Genomic DNA, 12917 nt, shown 5'->3' on the forward strand with positions numbered 1-12917 from the left:
TTACTTTTATAAAGGGTGGTTAAAGTTCAAGGGCCGATATTGAATGTGAACCACACCTAAACGTCAAGTTTTTACCAGCATTTCATTTGACATTTTTCAATTTCAGACTAACTCAATTCGAACCATGGAAAGATACACAATCGAGCAACGCGTTAAAGTTATTCAGGATTATTATGAAAACGAGCGTTCAAATCAACATGCATATCGCGCAATTTTTGAAGAAAATCATCTTCAGTGATGAATCACATTTTCACCTCGGTGGACCCATCAATAAGCAGAATTGACGCATTTGGGCGAATGATAATCCAAGAGTGATTGGCGAAAAACCAATGCACCCACAAAGAGTGATTTTTTGGTGCGGTTTATGGGCCGGAGGCATAATTGGGTCGTATTTTTTCCAAAATGAGGCCGGTCAGACAGTTACAGTGAATAGTGTTCGCTATCGTGAGATGATAACGAATTTTTTATGGCCCGAATTGGAAGATATGGATGTGGACGATATGTGGTTTCAACAGAACGGCGCCACTTGTCAAACAACTAACGAAACAATGGCTCTCTTGCGCAACAAATTTGATGACCGAATAATCTCACGTCGCGGCGATGCCAATTGGCCGCCAAGATCATGTGATTTGACACCGTTGGACTTTTTTCTTTGGGGTTATTTGAAAGAAAAGGTGTGCGTCGATAAGCCAGCAACAATTCAATAGCTAAAGGATGAGATAATTCGTCACATTAACGCATAGAACCTCAATTATGCCTCAGTGTCATCGAAAATTTCGACCATATTCGATAAACGTGAAGGCTTGCGCGTTGCAAATCGATTCTTAGTTCCAGCGAAGGCGTTTCTAATACCGGTTGTCCTTCGGCAGGTAATCTCAAGCTTATAATTGCATTTACTTCTTGAAAATTTTCTTCATATTGTAAAAATCATCCACATATCGGTAGGAGGCCGCATAAGCCGGTAGACCTCTTGGTTTGTAAACAAAATCGAGATGCAACTCACAAATTGGAGGAGCAGTTCGGCTTAGAACGTTGCTTGCCTTACACTATTAATATTGTACATATAAGAATCAATAACGGGACCGTATTCAAACTATATACAAAATGCCAGATGCTCGTCTTTCAATACAAAAGAGACTTCCCTATGATCAGAAAGTACCGGGAATGTTTAATTTAAACGAATCGACGGCGTAGTACACCATTAATACCGTTATCGCGCCAATTAAGAAGAAGAAGAGTTTTCACAAATCCACAATTTTCGTAATTTTTTCCGACCGACTGTTGTAGATCCTTCTCTCATTAAACAAAGAAGACTGTAGGCATCTGGTTGTAATTTTTTATAAGTTCGAGTGTTGGAGAGGAAGATGCTGCGCAAGATTTTTGGACCGTTACACGTTGGCAGTGGCGAATATCGCAGGCGATGGAACGATGAGCTGTATGAGCTTTACGACGACATAGACATAGCGCAGCGAATAAAGATCCAGCGGCTACGTTGGCTGCGTCATGTCGTCCGAATGGATACAAACGCTCCGGCTTTGAAAATATTCGATGCGGTACCAGCTGGTGGTAGCAGAGGAAGAGGAAGGCCTCCTTTGCGTTGGAAAGATCAGGTGGAAAAGAACAGGACAGGACTTTTTAAGGGGGTGGTAGGGTTTAGCGCTAAAAAAAACACTTTTTTTTTGAATTTTTTACAGAAATATGGCTTAAGATACTTTAATAAAATCAGTTGCATGTTATTGTACATCTTTTCAATAAGTTTTTAAAAAATATTAATAATAAAATATTGACAAATAAGCCCATGACAGAGTTTTTTTGGGGATATGTTTTTCGAGAGGTGCTCTGCGGTGCTAATCGGCACTCGTCGTAGAATCATCTGAAACTAAAAAAGTCGAATTTTTCAGTTAAAGTATGACGTAATGCTCCCCCCCCCATTAATAAATTTTTTTTTTTCATTTTTGTAGTTTTGGTGGCAAAAAAACGTAAAACGAGCATTTTTGGCGAAAAATTTCGCCATATTTGTAAGTCAAAAACAACCTTAAAAAAAAAAAAAAATAAAAAAAAACAGTGTGGGGGGGAGGTATTTTTGATTTAGAAAACGTGTGCCAAATTTGAAAAGAATCGGTTTAATAGTTTCGCTTCGTCGTGATTTGACTGCGTTAATGATCAGAAGTGTTTCTCTGCACCTGTGCAAATAAGCAACAACAGCACCGTTAACTCGTATATTTTCACTTTGCTTGCATTCACACAGTGTTTGCATGCATTTTTCTTTGTTATATTTTGTTTTTCTCTCTAAAAACAATTGCTGCCGAAGTAACCAACAACAAAGGCACCGTTGGTGCTAAAACAAAAAAAAGAAAAATAAGAATGCTTGACGATAATAACGATTATCCAGACATACAATGGCAAAGCGTACCGATGGTAAAAAAACGACCGCATGGAGGTTCACCTCTAATGAGGAAAAGGCCAGCTCTGGCCGATACAACTGGACCATCCAGTAGTGCTAACCGGTTTGACCTGCTAAGAGATGACAACAATATTGACAATGAAAATCATAAAAATGCACCTGCAATGGAAATTAATGATGGTGAAAACAACAATACTGAAGGGGAAATCTCTGTTAAGCCGCCGCCAATATTTTTGTCAGATGTCAATGATATAAGTGGCATGATGTCACATATTTGTAAGTGTATTCAGAAAGACAGTTTCAGCTATAAAACTCAAAGAGATGGACACGTAAGGGTTATTGTTAAGTCCGTGAATACCTATAGACAATTAGTAGACTACTTAAGAAAAGATAAAATTAAGTTTCACACTTACCAATTAAAGCAAGACAGGGCCTTTAGGGTAGTTATTAAAAACTTGCATTACTCTACACCAACTGACTTCATTAAGAATGAAATTGAAGAGCTAGGTCACCAAGTAAGAAACGTTAGTGCAATTAAGAGTCGTATAACCAAGGAGCCCCTAAATATGTTCTTTATTGATCTGGAGCCAAACAACAAAAATTCTGATATATATCAAATTAAGTATATTGGTAATGCTGTTGTCAAAGTGGAACAGCCAAGAAAAGTGAATGATATAGTTCAATGCTTTCGATGCCAGGAATTCGGGCACACCAAGTCCTATTGTACAAAAAGCTACAAATGCGTGAAATGCTCTCTAGATCATCCTACTAATGACTGCCCCAAAAGCAAAGAGTTACCCGCGAAATGTGCTAATTGTTTTGAAGCTCATGCTGCTAGTTACAAAGGCTGCAGAGTGTATCAAGAACTGGTAGCACGTAATGATAGACCGATATGTAATAATGCACAGCATGTAAGTACAAACTTTATTCAACCAACTAAGCCTAGCAACATAAACCAACATGAGAGCCAGCCCACATACGCTCAAGCGCTTCAAGGCAACCATGGGACAAGGCACGACAATCCACTTGAAAGAATTGAGGCCTTGCTTGCCAAACAATTCGAATTAACCAACAATCTTCTAAATATGATAACTCTTTTAATTAACCAACTATGCAAATAGATTTACGTATTGCAATATGGAATGCCAATGGTCTTTCCAACCATAAAGATGAAATACAAGTATTTTTGAAATCAAACAATATTGATATTATATTAATATCGGAAACACATTTCACTAACAGATCTTTTTTTAAAATTCACGGTTATGATCTGATTAGCGCAAATCACCCAGATAACAAAGCTCATGGAGGATCAGCAATAATAATAAAAAGCAGTATTAGGTACAGGGTTATGGACAGTGTTGACAGCAACGCTATACAAGCCGCTTGCATCCAGGTGAAGTGTTTGCACTTTGATTTAAGTTTATCAGCCGTGTATTTTCCACCAAGATTTTCTATAAATCCCAGGGAATACTGGGACTTTTTCCAGAAACTTGGGACAAGATTTATTGCTGGTGGTGATTACAATGCCAAACATCCCTGGTGGGGGTCAAGACTAATTAACCCAAAAGGCAGGCAACTTTATAAGTGCATAACTGATAATAATCTCTCCACGCTGTCTACAGGTAAACCAACTTACTGGCCTTCCGATCCTAGGAAGATTCCTGACCTACTAGACTTCATTGTATACTCAGGTATACCCCAACACCAAATAAGTATAGCTGAAAGCTTTGACCTGAGTTCGGATCACTCGCCACTCATTGTAACATACAGCTCCGTGTCAGTAAAATGTAATTTTCCTTACAAGGTTATTACGTCGAAGACAGATATTACTGCGTTCAAAAACTGGCTTGAAAATAAAATTGATATAAATATGCCCCTAAAAACTGGTACAGAGATAGACTTAGCTGTCGAAAAGTTGACCAACAACATACACGAAGCTGGATTTTTGTTTGCGCCACCTCCAAAAGAAAGGGCAAGAAGTAGCGAATTTATATCTTTAGAAATCAGACGACTAATCAAACATAAGCGAGCTCTGAGGAAAAAATGGCAAACAAGTCAAAATCCTTTGGACAAAACAATGTTCAATAAGGCAAGAAACGATCTTAAGAAACGAATGGCTGAATTAAGAAATGAATCAACAGCTGATTTTCTAAAAAATCTTGATCCCTTTACAAATGACTATGAATACACCCTATGGAGAGCTACGCGATACCTAAAGCGTCCCACTAGAAGAAATGTCGCTATTAAAGACAGCAATGGAGTTTGGTGCAGGTCAAATGAAGAAAAAGTGGAGGCATTTGCGCAACACCTTTCCACAGTGTTCCAACCTAATCCTGTTGGTGATGGAATACAAGACGAAGAAATTTTTAATTTCTTAGATGTGCCATGCCAAATGAGTTTTCCAATAAGCCATATTAGCACGACAGAAGTAGAGATAGCGATTAAAAACATCAATAACAAAAAATCACCAGGATATGACAAAATAGATGGAAAAACTCTAAAAAATCTGCCCCAGATGTGTCTTCAACTATTAACGAATATATACAACGCTATGCTGAGACTTGACCATTACCCAACGCAGTGGAAATGTGCGGAAGTTATTATGATAAATAAGCCCAATAAACCTGAAAACATTATGTCTTCATACAGACCGATAAGTTTGCTGGTAATATTCTCTAAAGTATTTGAAAGAATACTTCTAAGAAGAATGCTGCCAGTGCTGGACAAGCATAATATAATACCGGAACACCAGTTTGGGTTTAGAAGAGGTCATGGAACAGTAGAGCAATGCCACCGAGTCATCAATCACATTACAGAGGCACTGGAAAGTAAAAAATATTGTACAACAGTTTTTCTTGACATACAACAGGCATTTGACCGAGTTTGGCATCCGGGAATTTTATATAAAATTAAGAAATTACTTCCCGCTCCATACTACTTATTACTGAAATCATATTTAACTAACCGAAAGTATTATGTTGTAAATCAAGGCGTAACATCTAATATATACTCCATAAATGCTGGTGTGCCGCAAGGCAGTGTGCTAGGTCCGGTTCTGTATACAATATTCACTGCCGATTTGCCAGTGTTGGCAGATGTAAGCATTGCAACATATGCTGATGATACAGCTATAATTGCAACATCTCTGACCCCAGAAGGAGCGTCGCTGAATGTACAGAAAGAGCTTTATGAAGTAGAGAAATGGATGCACAAATGGAGGATTAGGGTCAACCCCCAAAAATCTACACAGGTAACTTTCACTCTTAGAAAAGGAGACTATCCTCCTGTTAATCTTTGTGGTACTCAAATACCACCAAATACGACTGTGAAGTATCTTGGTGTACATCTTGACAGAAGGTTGACCTGGAGATCACATATAAACTCTAAAGTGAAGCAACTTAACCAAAAAACAAAAAAGATGTATTGGCTTCTTAGTAAAAAATCGCAGCTAAGCCTGGAAAATAAAGTAAGAATCTATAAAGCAATCTTAAAACCGATTTGGACTTACGCTTTACAACTCTGGGGAACAGCAAGTCACTCCAATGTGGAAATAGTCCAACGTTACCAGTCAAAAACTCTAAGACTAATAACAGGTGCTCCTTGGTTTGTGAAAAATGAGGAGATACATAAAGACCTCAATATTCCTTATGTTAAAGAAGAGATAAAAAAATACAGCAAAAAGTATATTAATCGACTCGAAAATCATTGTAATACCCTAGCTATAAATCTGTTAGATAATAGTCAAAGTATACGACGACTAAAACGATTCCATATACTAGATTTATCAAATAAATAATATAAAATATCCTAACATAAAATGGCATATAATGGTTAGTCTCAGTGGAGACTAAACCATTTCTGTTAAGTACCTAGGTTAAGATTACACAAATTATAACATTTGCTTATTGTCGTCAAGATAGATTGCAAATAAAAGTATACATACAAAAAAAAAAAAAAAAAAAAAAAATAGTTTCGGAGTTGTGATTGGCACCGACTTTTAAGAAGTCGTTTCGGGAAAAACGCGTTTGAAAAAATGACTCTGAAAAATTTCGAGGTAGAGTGCCTACAAAGGCTATAACTTTGAGAGTTCTGCTCCGATCCATTTAAAATTTTGACACAACATTTCTGAAATGATTTGCTATAAGATGAGTGAAGAAAAAAAATTTCGATTTTGTGACCCTACCCCCCGCTTAAGTGTCTGCCCCTCCATCGCTGGGTTAAGGCAAATTTAAAGTTTTTATTGCCATAATTATATTTTACAAATTGTGAATTTGCTTCAGCAAAATTATAAGCTCCGAATCTGTGCGCTTACAACCCTGCTCTGATTCGTATAACTCTAAATGATGGCGCAAAATTAATCATCCAATTTCGTTTTTGAATAACTTTTTTCTACAAAAAAAAAATAGCTTTTAATTCAGTTATTTTTTAAATGAAATTATTTTTAAAAATTAAATTATTTTAACATTTATGCGCTACGTTGCTTACCTTTTTGCATACTGCAGCTGTCAAGTTCTCAAGTGTCAAATATGATTGCCGTATGACGAAATATTGGCGGCCGCCGTAGCCGAATGGGTTGGTGCGTGATTTCCATTCGGAATTCACAGAGAGAACGCAGGTTCGAATCTCGGTGAAAGACCTAAATTAAGAAAAACATTTTTCTGCCATGAAAAAGCTCCTGATAAAAATATCTGCCGTTCGGAGTCGGCTTGAAACTGTAGATCCCTCCATTTGTGGAGCAACATCAAGACGCACGCCGCAAATAGGAGGAGGAGCTCGGCCAAACACCCAAAAAGGGTATACGCGCCAATTATGTATATACATATATATATATATTATATATGACGAAAAATTATAATATTTAGCTTCCGATAGGTTAACTATTTTTTTAATTACTCACTCTGCGCTACTAACCACCCAGAGCGATCCGTCAGCGCACACTTGCATTGCAACTGTTATTGTTGCTGTTAAGTCTTATGCTTATGAATCGTGATGTCCAATTGTTGGAAGACATTAAGAAATAAGAAATCCGTTTGAAGTGGGTGACCAGCAGTTATTTTGGTTTAACTTGTATACGACTTTTTAAGGCGATAAGTTGAGATTGATTGCAATTAGTGAGACCGTAGCCATAACGCCTTATCCGCAACATTACAGCATTTGTCGATTAGTCATGCCGTAACCATAAACAGCTGATATTGAAGTAGAACTAATGACAACATTTACATTTTGTCATAAAAACACGAATAATTTCCACAAAGTCAATTAATTTTTCATACTTCATTTCTAATATTCAAATTTTTATCGCAAATATCAAAAAAATATAAAGTATTTCACAGCTGCTTATAGTTATGGGGGAAAACCAAAATTCAATAGATACATACGGCTACGGTTACGGCGTTATGGTGTGATACTTATAATCGTTTACAGTGATGCCCATATGTTTGATTAGAATAGCTGATTGCTATGGTTATGGTTATGGCTGCGGTACGGCACCACAAATTGCAGCTTCAGAGGTGCAGCGTAAGTGTCACTCATTGACTTCAGATGCCTAGCCAGACCTTTTGACATTGAATTCAATATAAGTGTAGCTCATTTCCAATCTACGATATCTCACATTCATGACTAAATGCAACATTAACCCACTTACTCATGCGGACTTTGATGACCGAAGGATCACAGGGCCATAGTTGGTTGCGTGACGATGAAAGTCAGCTTACGACGATGCATTTTCTGAGTATACTTGGCGGGCTTATTGGCATATAAAAGGTAGCGCAAAATTAATCACCCTATTGAAAGATTTATAATTTTTGAAAATGGTGTCGTACGTCAATCATATTTGACCCTTGTGAACTAGACTGCTACAGCATACAAACAAACAAGCATTGGAGCGCGTTAAGGTTAAAATAAATATTTCCGTCACTCAAAATCATTTTTTTTTCATTTTATTATTAAAAAGCTATTCAAAAACAAAATTGATTGAAAAAATATTAATTTTGCGCCACCTTGTACTTTTCACATAGCTCCAGAGAAAGAAGACCGATTATGTCAAATCGCAGGGCATACAATTTGTAAAAAATCGCCAAATATTCATCAAAATTTCCACATTTTTAGTCAGAATCTTCGAAAAAATCAGGGTAAGCAATTTTGTAGCCCCCTAAATATTGCTTTAATACTGTGCCAGCTTAAAGTTGCTAAAAATTGGTACTGCTTTTTGACAATTTTTTCACTTAGATGTCGCGTATTTTCTTCCATATAAATATCAATAACCTGGCAGCCAGCACTTAGTACTTACGTGTGACAGTTATTTATAATTGTTACTCTTGTAAAATAAATAAATATCAATAAGTAAACAAGAGCTTACCAAGAAGCTCTGATTTATATGTATGTACATACATGTAAATATGGATATGTACACCTGTAGTTTTACATATGCATGTTAGATCGCTGCTATTTTACACTCGTACACATACACAGTTATTCCGCGATCAATTTATTAGTATAAGCAAGTGTAATTCTCAAGTGAAACTGCAGCAACAATTCTCTAACAGTTTGTGCTCATGCGCTTGAAAGCTAAATGAAAGTGAAAATGATACTCTCTTATTTCCAAAGTACGAATATATTCGTAAGTGTATGAGTATTAGGTAAGTACCGATTGTAAAGCATCCAGGAGAAGCGTATGCTGTTAAATCAAGTCGAGGTCATATAAGACAATGAAAGCAAAACATAGTTGAATGTAATACAAAAAAATAATGGCATTTGTTTGTTGGTGTATTCTCATAACAATTCAACTGAGAGAGGTGGTGGCAAGTGAGCGAGAGAGTATCAAGTGTGTTAGTGTATCGGAGATCAAGTGTTTATGAGAAAGCCCATTTTTGGCGAAAGAGCATTTAGGCCAACAAGAAACTATAAAGCTTGAGACACAAGCATAAAATAAGCCGCAAAATAAAATGCGAACAACATACCTATTTGAGGGGCAGAGATAGCACGAAAATCAAGTATATACTTGTATGCATACATAGTGCAATTAAATATATTACATGTATCCGCAAAGGTAAATTATGCAATCGACAATACAAAGTGACCAGATGTAATGAAATGTGTTTTTGTTTGCTTTTGTGATATTTTAAAGTTTGCGTGACAGCAAAGAAACACTCCTTTGTGGACAATTTCAGAAAAAAAGAGGATTACTAATTTGCTGTTGAAAATAGCGCTCTACCCAAGTAAGTGTGACGCTGATGATTTTTGCTTCTGGTGTCATTTTTAATGTGACTTGCGACTGGTATGTGCATGGCTTAAAGGATTATTTTCTAGCAAAAAAAAATGTTTTATTATAAAATAAAAAAAAAATCTTCCTATTCAAATAAAAAAAAATTGTTTTACAATTAAACATTTTTTTTGTTTTATTATAAAATTAAAAAAATAAATTCCTTGCTATTTAAATTAAAAAAAAAAATTGTTTTAAATTAAAAAAAAAAATTTTTTATTATAAAACTAGTTTTGCTAAGATCTTTTATTTACTTGTAAATAGAAAATAAATATTATTTTTTTATGCTTGCATTGCTTGAAAAGCATTGAAAACGGCAACTAATGACAATTTTTATGATTTTTTAGATGATTCATGTCTTCGAAATTTGAGCGAATCCGCCGACTCTCGACGAACGACTGGTATGCGATACGCCAACACATTCGGTTTTACAGACCGCTAACATTATTATTATTATTATTATGAGGGGATTTTGCACTGCGAACTGAAATATCTATTGTGCCCAATTCATGGCACTCTATCTCATTTCTCTGAGCCCAACTTCCTCCATAAATTTCGAGTATTCGTATAAATACAGGGTTTGATTGAAAAGTAATGAGCGGAGCGTCTGCCAAGCGATCAACCGAATCGGCTGGTGGGGAAAAAGATCGTTGGACCTTCCCCTTCCACTAGAAACCGGTCCCAGTTCGCTGGCAACAGCGGTGCAGTCAACATCGCTCCGCGCGTGAAAGCTGTTTTAAAAGTGTGTTAGGATTTTGCAGTGGCGAAAATGCAGCGATCGTTGGAGCAACGTTACTCGATCGAATTTTGCGTAAAGCTAAACAAAACAAGTACTGAAACCATTGGGCTACTCAAGGAGGCTTACGGGGACCAATCTCTGTTCAGTGCCCAGGTAAAACGGTGGCACAAGTCGTTCAAGGAAGGCCGGGAGGACGTCGAAGACGAACAGCGATCTGGAAGGCCTTCGACGACGCAAACAGAAGAAGATGTGAACCAGGTTCGTGAATTTTTGAACATTGACCGTGCTAGTCGTGCATTTTACAAAGAAGTGCTCCTTCGGCTGAAAAACCGCGTCGCCGGGTTCGGCCCGACCTCGTCAACAATTGGACCCTTCATCACGACAATGCGCCGGCGCACACCGCCTTCCTCTGCACCTCTGAATTGGCCAAGATGAGGGATCCGGTGCTTCCCCACCCTCCCTACAGCCCAGACCTGTCCCCTCCGGGCTGAAGGGGAGGCGTTTCGACTCCTGCGAGGCGATCCAAAAAACTGTGACAGCCGAATTGAACGCGATACCGGCGGATGAGTTTAAAAAATGTTTCCTGCAGTGGAAGGACCACTACCAGCGGTGTATTGACGCTAAAGGTCAGTATTTGGCGCAATCACAGCACATGTTTGGCGGTTTCAATTTCCCCACCTACAGAATCCACAAGTTCCATTGGAGTATATTCCCAGGTTAGTAAAATGTTGACTCAATCTATAATGTAAAATTGATTCAAATTAAAAAAAGAAAAAAATGCGACAATTTAACGTATACGAAGCAGGTGGCCCATCTAGAAATGATGCAGGAATACGAAGAGAGGATCCAAAATAATACTTCTTTAAATTAAAATTTCCTTGAGCGCTTGAATATGAAAAGCTCTTCCCCACCGGTATTCATTAAACGAAAATGACTTTACACTGAAAATAAATTTGAACAAGAAAGCGACAAGAAAAATAGACCTTAGCTTCATTTGGGCATATTTTAGCACCAATGACAACTTCGATTTATGTATGTTGTAACTCTTCAATATTCGTTGACTGGTTGGCGCAACATTCATCTTTAATGGCGCCTACACAAACAATTGTCTAATTGAGTCAAATCGCTGCTTTTAGGCGCCCAATTGACATCACAGTTGCGGTCGATTCAATTTTCAAACTCCGATCGAAGCGAATATCGCCGCCTTTTATGTTTCCTAAATTTCTTCAAGCAAAGGCGATGCGTTTTTTTTAAATATCTCACCATAAATTAAATTTTTAAGACAACGCTAACTTGCGCGCCTTACGCATCTTACCTACTTACTTATTTTAGCTATCAAAGCAAAAAAACCAAATCGCTACTTCCAATTCCAAACGCCAATTGCAAATGTACGCATACATACGATGTACATAATTCTCTGAATTAATAAAAAAAAAAAAGAGGTTGTCTGCAAAGTCGGTTTACTGACGATAGTTTAACGTGATAACGTCATAAGAAAATACTGATTGAATGGTTGCATTTTTCAAAAGAAAATTTTAATTTTATTTGTTTGATACATATTTTGTATGGATATAGAGAATGAGTTAACATTAACATAACATATACTTTAACATAACATAACATAACATAACATAACATAACATAACATAACATAACATAACATAACATAACATAACATGACATAACACAACACAACACAACACAACACAACACAACACAACACAACACAACATAACATAACATAACATAACATAACATAACATAACATAACATAACATAACATAACATAACATAACATAACATAACATAACATAACATAACATAACATAACATAACATAACATAACATAACATAACATAACATAACATAACATAACATAACATAACATAACATAACATAACATAACATAACATAACATAACATAACATAACATAACATAACATAACATAACATAACATAACATAACATAACATAACATAACATAACATAACATAACATAACATAACATAACATAACATAACATAACATAACATAACATAACATAACATAACATAACATAACATAACATAACAAATTACCCCGTATTAAAGCACTTATCAACAGCTTTCATTTGATACCCATATTGTACATACACAACCAAAGGTTACCCGGGTCCACGTTTTGACCTATATCTCGAGACCCCAGTCACGGAGCAGATGGAAATACTCTGAACTAAAGCATTCACCAACAGCTTCCATTTGATACCCATATTGTACATACACATCCGAAGGTTACCCGGGTCAACGTTTTGACCTATATCTCGAGACCCTATCTACCAATAGGTATTCAAACTATACGGAAATCATCTTCAATACCTACTTAACAATGTGTGTAAGTTTGGTTTAATTCGGTTCAAAGACACGGCGGGTCCACGTTTTGGCATATATTTCGAGACCCTAGTCATCAATAGGTATGAAAATTACCCCGTATTAAAACACTTATCAACAGCTTTCATTTGATATCCATATTGT

This window comes from Anastrepha obliqua, chromosome 4 (genome assembly GCF_027943255.1).
Source record: "Anastrepha obliqua isolate idAnaObli1 chromosome 4, idAnaObli1_1.0, whole genome shotgun sequence".
In the NCBI taxonomy this organism is placed as follows: domain Eukaryota; kingdom Metazoa; phylum Arthropoda; class Insecta; order Diptera; family Tephritidae; genus Anastrepha; species Anastrepha obliqua.